Source organism: Pleurodeles waltl, chromosome 3_1, assembly GCF_031143425.1.
Source record: "Pleurodeles waltl isolate 20211129_DDA chromosome 3_1, aPleWal1.hap1.20221129, whole genome shotgun sequence".
Lineage (NCBI taxonomy): Eukaryota > Metazoa > Chordata > Amphibia > Caudata > Salamandridae > Pleurodeles > Pleurodeles waltl.
The window spans coordinates 518,111,820-518,122,496 of record NC_090440.1 but is presented as its reverse complement, the minus strand read 5'-3'; the positions used below and the strand labels follow the sequence as shown (position 1 = coordinate 518,122,496).

The window sequence follows — 10,677 nt, the reverse complement described above, 5'->3', positions numbered from 1 at the left end:
TATTGGACTGGGACTGAAAAAGAGAGTTAGTCATACTGAGAGTAGAGATGTGCAAAATATGGAGTCTCTTCACATGTACCTACACCCGTTTGACGTACAACATGCACTGAAAAGGGGCTCTTGTCACATAGTGCCCCTTGTGTCTGGTCAAATCATTAAATACATACAAGGATTTGAGCGAGCCGTGAATGGACAGACTTGCATTTGGAGACCTCCTCAGCCTTGAAGGAACGGAAGTTGCTGTTCCACTCTCATTTACCTTGTCAGACATCTTTTATGCCTCAATGCTGCAGGAGCTCCTGGGTTTCCCACCTGCCCCAGCGACTTTGTTTCCAAATATATTTTGAGCAGAATATACTGAATGCGTATAACTTTCTAAATCAAGCTGCGAAGTGTCCTGTTTACATGATCAATGTAATGCTTAATCTGAGCTATTTGGAATTAAGTGGGAGCGCAAAACGTATGTAGCTGAGTTTGTTCCACTAAGTGGGCAGACACAATGAGTTGCAGTGCATATTATACAAGTAAAGGCTGTTCGATGGTGGTATTATGTAGAAACTGGAATATTGTGGCATTTTAACACATGCATCTACTGGTGTAGAATGGGTGTGTGTAGTTCAGGAAATGGAGTGTCTTAGTTTAGAAATACGTCCAATAGCTTTCGCAAAAGTTAACACTAAAAGAAACTCACCGAAAATAGGTTACAGAAAATTGATACCTAAACGGTGGCTTCAGTTCAAAACAGCACGTGGCAAAATAGCTTATCGAGGATTAGTAGAAATGTGTTTACATGTGTACCCCTGAAGATTGTTTGGAAGAAAATAATGTATTGGTCCTAACTCCATCTAGTTTGTAGGTGTTCCTAAACCCATTCTGTGGTGTTAAATAAGCACTGGGAATTGGTCAGGGCAACTAGCCCATCTGGTGAACTGTTAGAATCTTTTGTCAGTTTTCAAGAAGGGACACAGTCAAGGATGCCTAGCTGAAATCTGCCTAGACTGAGTGACCTTCATCTCTTGCAAAGTCAAGGTAATCTAGGAAGTATCTGTTTACAAACCTCTCTTGACTCCTCCATCTTTTGCCAATTATACGTCCTGTAATCTTCACATCACTTTTTAGGACTAGGCAGATGTGAGATACATATTGCACATCTGAAATATTGATCCATCCAGCTGGAGCAAACATAAAAGCGATTCGGGATTCCTGGAACAGTCATATATAGTATTGATCATTCCTCGCTGACCACATCCACACTAGAAGGTAATCAGCTCCACATCCTCTCCAATAAACAACACTAACAATGGCATACCCCAAATCTCCTGGCTCTCTCCACTGTTTATCAACATGTATCCGTGGGGAACGGCACAGTTAATTGTGGATCAGTATCTGAAATTATAAATGTACATGGATGACACCAAACCACACATTCGAAATGCGATAATCTTAAACCTTAAAACAATCACCAATTTCTTGTGACATACTTGTCTAGGATGAAGGAGTGCAACAAGTGCCTTAGTCACGCAAAAGCAAAGGTCCTTGTAACTGGTAATCCCACAGGGAGTAATATTTCACTTTCAAGACCACAGGAATTGTGAGCAGCCCCTTCCTAACACGAAAAAGCAAATCCCTGCAATTTGTTGTGACACTAAAATGGCATTCACAACAAAATGAAATCTGCCACGAGAAATGGCAGTTTATGAATGACAAGGTACTAAGGGACCCCCTCTCACGCAGATGAGACACTATTGAATTTATGTGGTAATTGGTTTTTCTGTGGCTGAGTTATTACAATCAACTCTTTAGTGAGGAAACAAGCAATCCAGACTGTAAAATCTAGCAGCAAGAATGTGTTTAAGTATACAGAAATCAGGATGCATAAACTCCACTGACCTGGTCAGCGTCTGCTGCCCTCCCCAGCTCTTCTGCCTGGATCTGCCTTCCCTTGGAAACGAACTGAGAAGCCTGTCTGACTCTCAGTTCTAGGCCCTCCTCCACCCGCAGGCTCCTGCCTGCACCTCATCCCTGGTGGCCATCTACAAGTATCTCTCTCTGTCTCTCCTTTTCTACTGCTTTTATGCTTCTGCCTTTTTTCACGTTGTTTTTTCGTTTTACTTTTTCTTTCGTTTCTCTTCATTTTCTACCTCTTCCTTGATCCTCTCCCTCCTGCACCACTGCTGCCCCTGCTCCCCTCTCACCCATGTTATGCGCTTTTCCCACCCTCCCGCTTCCCAGCTGATCAGACCCCCTGCCTCCCTCCCCTTCTTAGCCCCTTCGGCACCAAGGATGTAATGGTCTGCCATTACGTAACCATTACATCCTGGCACCTGCCTTTGGAGGAAGCGCTAGCCTACTAGATGGCAGGAAATACAAAAAAAAAAAAAAAATAGTGGGGTGGTGCTACCAACCAGTATGGGCATGGTTATGCCCCCATCCCAACTGAAGGGGGTAACAGTCTTTCACCTCTCCCCCAGCACACTAAAAGATCCCAACTGCAAGCAAGAGGACATTTGATTATTTGGAGTTTTGGTTTTACATTTAGGCCATGAGAGCTTGGCTAACTCTCAAAAACGCCCCACTTGGAATGATGAGGGCTGCACTTTTTGGACTTTGGGACGCTGTCATCTAGAAAAATGTACGAGACCTAGACACATCTGAAAACTAAACAGCTGGTCCACTCTTACCACAGAAGACTGAAATCATCATGAATAGCAAGAAAAAACCTTGGGCAAAGCACAATAGGGTAGTAAGGGTGAAAGGTGCCGCACATCTAGGCAGTAAAACAATAATTTTAGACAAGTATCAAAGTAACCGCAGAGTCTGGTGCAACCTGGCCCAGTGCCTTACTACCCGGTAGGCACCAAAAAGGGTATCAGAATACCCAAAGACAAAATTGGACAAAATGGCCACAGCACACAGAAAGTATAGTCCAATAGTATGGCAGCGATAGGTATCCCTTGTGGTATGTTGCTATGATGAAAAGTTGAATGGAGTCTCAAGTCCTGTTTGTAAATGGTGTCTTTTATTTGTATATACTAGAAATCATTGTGTCATCAGCGAGATACAGCCAACACGTGTTTCGTCACAACAGTGACTTTATCAAGGCTGCAAAATAATAATAAAAACAAGAGTTTTGGCATATAGAAGTGTATGGGCACAAGAGTGGGTTTGTAGGAGAGCATGTGAAGAAGACTCCAAAACTGGATAATAGTAACCAGTGAGCCATGTGTGAGCTAAGTGGGCATTAAAAGGTGGGTAGGTGAGAGGTTAGAAAGCATGGCAAACACAATAAGTGGTAGGGACCCGAAGTGCAAGATATGAGAAAAAGTGTGAGTCACCGTGCTGTGTAATCTAGAAATAATGTTTTAAAAGGTATAAAAACAGAGTATATGGGGGATAGAAACAATTACGTTTCTGGAATAAGTAAGAGACGATTGTAAGGTGAAGGGAGACAGGTTTGAAAACTGAATACATACGGAAAGACTGAGACAAAGAGATCAGACAAGTAGAAGAATAAGAATACAACAATGGAGTTGAAAGGTCAAACGGGAGGGCCAAGTGTGTGGCTCATACCTTGGCCAGCCGGCCAGTATGGTGCGTAACGAAGGTAAGTAATGAGGGAGCCTCGTGATCAGTTGAATGGGCTCAGGAACGTCAGTGGTAACTGAGAAAGGAGACAACGGTAATCGGGTGAACAAGAATAGAGTAAAGAAAAGAACAAAAAATAAAATTTAGAAACAAAGAAGAAAAAGAGGAACAGGAAGTCTAGGGGAAAGGTATATATACAGTACATAAAGAGATTGATGAGAGAAAAAGGAACAGAAATACATACCTTCTTAGAGTAGACCTAATAAGAGTATGGTTGAGTGAGAAAAAATGATGAATGCAGACCCTGGTAAGCCTGTGGTCGGAACCTAATAAGTGATGGATATGAGGGAAAGGGAAAAGAAAACTGAGCTATTTACATGTAAATGAGGGAAAATGCACATGAGGTAATTACTATGTACAAACCAAGCTAAATAGATTGTAAGAACGGTAGTGTTATTAAAGAAAACTAAAACGAAGTGAAGTCCTGTAAGGCGGCAAGGTCGTCACAATCGTGAAAGATATTGACCAGTAACTATAGAGCAAGTGATCTAGTCGGTAAAACAAGTTAAAGTAAGCTACGCGTGGTCCCGAGAACTGGGGAGACCTCTTGTCGGTAAAAGTATTGGCCGTCAACAGGGGCGCACACTGGTGCTGTTGGGGAGAGTATAACGTGAAAAGAGCCCGTGTGCAAAGGGCAGCGCATTAACAGCGGGGAATAATGATTTAAAATGAACAAGCGGCGAGGCAAGGAGTGTAAGTAAATAAATGCGGCAAGTAGGAACCGCGGTACGAAAATCAATAGGCAGCGTTTAGAGCGCTTATAAGCTAACTAGTAAGTAGTAAGAAAATATTAACATATAATGTGAAAAGAGCCCGTGTGCACAGGGCAGCGCATTAACAGCGGGGAATAATGATATAAAATGAACAAGCGGCGAGGCAAGAAGTGTAAGTAAATACTGCGGCAAGTTGGAACCGCGATATGAAAATCAATAGGCAGCGCTTAGAGCGCTTATAAGCTAACTAGTAAGAAAATTTGAACCGCTAACGAGGAAGGAAAGTTAAAAACAAAGGTATAATAAGGCGAGGGCCTACCTGAAAAGGCGAAGGGACGTGTGGCAACAAGCCGTCTTGAACGAGTACTGGTCGGTATAGTCCTGTGCTCTCAGCTTAAAAAGAGCAACTGGGAGTGGCACAGAGATAGAAGAGGGGCTCAAAATGGGGAAGTGGAACCGAATGGCGGCCATCTTAAGTGTAGGATATAATGAAAGACAAGGAGTAAATGCCTGAGCATAACATATTAAGTAGGTGGAGAGAGAGACTAAAGGTTAGAAGAAGGGGCGGACAACATAGAGAGGATGAAAATATGCGGGAATGAAACCCATAGGAAGAAAAAATAAAGAGATAGAACGCAGTTGGTTGTGAAGCAGTTGGAATTGGAAGGTAAAAGAGAGCGAACATGACCTAACTAAGTGCAAATTAGAAAGCATTCTGAAGTTAGGGTAAACAGGTATGTTGTATGAGATCAAACTTGGTAGAGTGAACCGTAGTGAAGGAAGGCAAGGGTGGTAATATGAGTGAGAAGAATGGTAGGTAACATCGGTGTCATACTAGTGAAAGGTAATTGTATAGGTATAGTCAAGGAATGTGATGTGGTACATAATTAGTAGGTGACAAGCAAGTACAGTGGTAAAACATTTTTGTTAAGTACATTGAGTAATCAGTAGCGGAGCATATGAAGACCGAGGCCATGGGGCATAGTAATCAAGTGTACCGAGTGGTTACATACAGGCATGGAGTAGGTGCTGAAATACATGATCAAAGAACGACATTGTAGACACACAATAATGATACAGAGTAAACCGTGAGATTTAAACACACAATTGTCCATTGGAAAAACGACAGTGAAGCGTAAAGAGACCGAGGCCACGGGGCATAGTACTTAAATGCAACAGGTGTTTGCAAAACAAGCATGGACTAGATGGAGAAACAAATGAGCAAGAACGACATTGTTGACACATGATGGTAATACATATTGAACCGTGAGAGATAAACATTATAGGCCATAAGAGGGCCTAGTTATGAACTAGGCAGACAAAGAGGGAGTGGGAGTTAACACTCAGTTAAGAAAGTAATGTAATTCCCGGTCTGTGTTCAGGCCTAGCTCAACTGCGCGGAGTTTTAGGATCCACTTAGCCTCGCATCTGCGTAGATCCCCTGTTCTATCTCCCCATCTTGGTGAGTTGGAGACATGTGTGATGCCGTGGAATCTGATGTTTAAAAGGTCTTTTTCCCCGTGCAGGTTGTTGAAGTGTATACGAAGGGGATAGTTGGTGTTGACATTACTGATGGCTCTGACATGTTCCTGTATGCGTTACTTAAGTGGGCGTATGGAGCTTCCAATGTAGATTAAGCCACATACGCAAATCAGGCAGTAAACAGTGCACTTTGTATTACAATTCATGAAGGTTTTGATATGGTGCGTGGTCCCGGTATTGTAAGAGAATGATGTAGTTTTGTTAAGGGCCAAACGACAGGATATGCAGCAGCCACATTTGTAGAAACCATTGGGTTTTTCTCGAATCCAGCCCAGTAGGCGAGTTGGAGGGGAGGGACAGAGAAAACTGGGGCACAGAATGTTCCTGAGCGTGCGACCTCTAGTGTGTACAATAGTGGGTGACACGCCCACTGAATTCTTGAGACATGTGTCCAACATTAACAAGTGCCAATGTTTTTTGAGAATGCGCAGTACTGTTTTGCTCGCAGGGCTGTATTGGGTGATGAAAGAGACTAGTCGCCTGTTAGGAGAACCCTTCTTACCAGGTTCTTTAGGTTTTTTAAGCAAAAGGGTGTGTTGGTTCTTGTTGGAAATGCGTTTGCTAGCTGCCGAGATAAGTTTGTTGGTGTAACCTCTAGCCTGGAAACGCTCAGTTAGGTTCTTGAGTTCCTGCCTGAAAACCTCCGTGTCAGTGCAGTTGCGTCTGATCCTGACCATTTCCCCGTAAGGAATGGCCCTGACTTGTGTGAGGGGATGGGCACTCTGTGCATGCAGAATGGAATTGCAGGCCGTGGGTTTTCTGTAAAGTCTAGACATGATCTTATTATTGGTAATGTACAGCAGCAAGTCTAAGAACTCAATTTGAGTGGTGTCCACTTTGTGAGTGAACACTAAGTTGAACTCATTAGTGTTAAGGTGTTCTGTAAGTTGGTTAAGGTCAGGGATGTTGCCAGTCCAGATACCAAGAATGTCATCAATGTATCTCCCCCAGTACAAGATATGTTCGGTGATATGTGTCGGACAGTTGGACCACAGATGGTTTTTCTCAAATTGGCCCATGTACAGATTCGCGTATGATGGAGAAAATTTGGCTCCCATGGCTACACCCTGACACTGTCGAAACCATCTACCGTCATGTAGAAAAACATTATTCTCAAGCACTAGTCGAGTGAGATCAAGAAGCATCTGTGTGTGTTCATACAGTGTGGCGTCACGGGTACTAAGCGTCAGTTGGAGCATTTCTAGTCCCTTTTCCAGGGGAATTGAGGTGTAGAGAGAGCTGACGTCAAGACAGATAAACATGCAATCTTCCGTCCATTCAATATCCTCAAGTTGACATAGCAAATCCCTAGTGTCCTGTATGTACGAGGGTAAATTATGAACCAAGGGCTGTAGAAAAGAATCAATGTACTCAGAAATGTGTTCCGTAGGGGAACCAATCCCCGAGATGATGGGTCTCCCAGGTGGAAAACCCCCTGGTTTATGGACTTTGGGTAGAATGTAAATGCAAGGAGCCCTAGGCGTCTCAGTGTACAAATATTTATATTCTGAGTCAGTTAGGAGACAAAGATTCTTCCAAGACGTTAGTTTCTTTTCGATACGACTGGTAATGTCAGGAAGAGGGTTACCCTTTAACGCAGAGTAGGCCTGTGTGTCATTGAGTTGTCTGTCAATTTCTGCAATGTAGTCGGTTCTGTTCATAATGACAACGTTGCCCCCTTTGTCTGCCTCCCTGATGACTATGTCCGTGCAGGTAGAGAGTTTGTGTAGCGCTCTGAGTTCATTGGGATTAAGATTTTTGTAAGGTCTGTGGGTACAGGTGTTAGTCTTGTCCTCTAAGTTGTGTAATTCCGTACTGACGGCTTTATAAAAGACATCAATGTGATTGTCTGGTGGCAAGATTGGTATGAACGTGGAGCTGGGTTTGAGTCCACTGTTAACGTCTACGTTTGGTGTAATGTCAAGTTGAGTTAGTAGTTCGTCAAGGCTAGGTGGTGATGACAGTGTATTGTCAAGGGAGAGAATAGTTTGGATGTCCTGTAGGTCTCTGATGGATTGGTTGCAAGTCGGTAGTGAAATGCCGGCAGTCCGGTCAATGTCTGGTCTATTCTGGAAAAACTTTTTCAATTTCAGATTGCGTACGAACTTAGAGATCTATGTGTATGTTAGTGTAGTCAGGTTTTGAAGTAGGACAAAAGCCCAGACCTTTTTGCAACACATTTATTTCGTGTACAGATAGTTTCAAATTGGATAGATTCATGACCTGTACAGTATCCTCTGAGAAAGTAAGGTTTTGTTCCATGGGGGGACCATTTAGGTCCTTTGGATTTTTGAGGTCGAACGTGTTGTCATGCCCTCCCTGGTGTTTGCTATGGTGTTTCCTGCCCCCCCGCGGGTGAGTTTGTGTTTGTACCTGCAAATCAGGGCCATTCCTTACGGGGAAATGGTCAGGATCAGACGCAACTGCACTGACACGGATGTTTTCAGGCAGGAACTCAAGAACCTAACTGAGCGTTTCCAGGCTAGAGGTTACACCAACAAACTTATCTCGGCAGCTAGCAAACGCATTTCCAACAAGAACCAACACACCCTTTTGCTTAAAAAACCTAAAGAACCTGGTAAGAAGGGTTCTCCTAACAGGCGACTAGTCTCTTTCATCACCCAATACAGCCCTGCGAGCAAAACAGTACTGCGCATTCTCAAAAAACATTGGCACTTGTTAATGTTGGACACATGTCTCAAGAATTCAGTGGGCGTGTCACCCACTATTGTACACACTAGAGGTCGCACGCTCAGGAACATTCTGTGCCCCAGTTTTCTCTGTCCCTCCCCTCCAACTCACCTACTGGGCTGGATTCCAGAAAAACCCAATGGTTTCTACAAATGTGGCTGCTGCATATCCTGTCGTTTGGCCCTTAACAAAACTACATCATTCTCTTACAATACCGGGACCACGCACCATATCAAAACCTTCATGAATTGTAATACAAAGTGCACTGTTTACTGCCTGATTTGCGTATGTGGCTTAATCTACATTGGAAGCTCCATACGCCCACTTAAGGAACGCATACAGGAACATGTCAGAGCCATCAGTAATGTCAACACCAACTATCCCCTTGCTATACACTTCAACAACCTGCATGGGGAAAAAGACCTTTTAAACATCAGATTCCACGGCATCACACATGTCTCCAACTCACCAAGATGGGGGATAGGACAGGGGATCTACGCAGATGCGAGGCTAAGTGGATCCTAAAACTCCGCGCAGTTGAGCTAGGCCTGAACACAGACTGGGAATTACATTACTTTCTTAAATGAGTGTTAACTCCCACTCCCTCTTTGTCTGCCTAGTTCATAACTAGGCCCTCTTATGGCCTATAATGTTTATCTCTCACGGTTCAATATGTATTACCATCATGTGTCAACAATGTCGTTCTTGCTCATTTGTTTCACCATCTAGTCCATGCTTGTTTTGCAAACACCTGTCGCATTTAAGTACTATGCCCCGTGGTCTCGGTCTCTTTACGCTTCACTGTCGTTTTTCCAATGGACAATTGTGTGTTTAAATCTCACGGTTTACTCTGTATCATTATTGTGTGTCTACAATGTCGTTCTTTGATCATGTATTTCAGCACCTACTCCATGCCTGTATGTAACCACTCGGTACACTTGATTACTATGCCCCATGGCCTCGGTCTTCATATGCTCCGCTACTGATTACTCAATGTACTTAACAAAAATGTTTTACCACTGTACTTGCTTGTCACCTACTAATTATGTACCACATCACATTCCTTGACTATACCTATACAATTACCTTTCACTAGTATGACACCGATGTTACCTACCATTCTTCTCACTCATATTACCACCCTTGCCTTCCTTCACTACGGTTCACTCTACCAAGTTTGATCTCATACAACATACCTGTTTACCCTAACTTCAGAATGCTTTCTAACTTGCACTTAGTTAGGTCATGTTCGCTCTCTTTTACCTTCCAATTCCATCTGCTTCACAACCAACTGCGTTCTATCTCTTTATTTTTTCTTCCTATGGGTTTCATTCCCGCATATTTTCATCCTCTCTATGTTGTCCGCCCCTTCTTCTAACCTTTAGTCTCTCTCTCCACCTACTTAATATGTTATGCTCAGGCATTTACTCCTTGTCTTTCATTATATCCTACACTTAAGATGGCCGCCATTCGGTTCCACTTCCCCATTTTGAGCCCCTCTTCCATCTCTGTGCCACTCCCAGTTGCTCTTTTTAAGCTGAGAGCACAGGTCTATACCGACCAGTACTCGTTCAAGACGGCTTGTTGCCACACGTCCCTTCGCCTTTTCAGGTAGACCCTCGCCTTATTATACCTTTGTTTTTAACTTTCCTTCCTCGTTAGCGGTTCAAATTTTCTTACTAGTTAGCTTATAAGCGCTCTAAGCGCTGCCTATTGATTTTCGTATCGCGGTTCCAACTTGCCGCAGTATTTACTTACACTTCTTGCCTCGCCGCTTGTTCATTTTATATCATTATTCCCCGCTGTTAATGCGCTGCCCTGTGCACACGGGCTCTTTTCACGTTATATGTTAATATTTTCTTACTACTTACTAGTTAGCTTATAAGCACTCTAAACGCTGCCTATTGATTTTCGTACCGCGGTTCCTACTTGCCGCATTTATTTACTTACACTCCTTGCCTCGCCGCTTGTTCATTTTAAATCATTATTCCCCGCTGTTAATGCGCTGCCCTTTGCACACGGGCTCTTTTCACGTCATACTCTCCCCAACAGCACCAGTGTGCGCCCCTGTTGACGGCCAATACTT

At 43.4% G+C, this 10,677-nt stretch overlaps 1 protein-coding gene across 2 annotated transcripts in view; it reads left to right on the top strand.

Annotated features, from left to right (window-relative positions):
- The window catches only part of ADAMTS17 (ADAM metallopeptidase with thrombospondin type 1 motif 17), a 1,096,962-nt gene that overhangs the window by 903,124 nt on the left and 183,161 nt on the right, over nt 1-10,677 (top strand). The window lies entirely within an intron of this gene.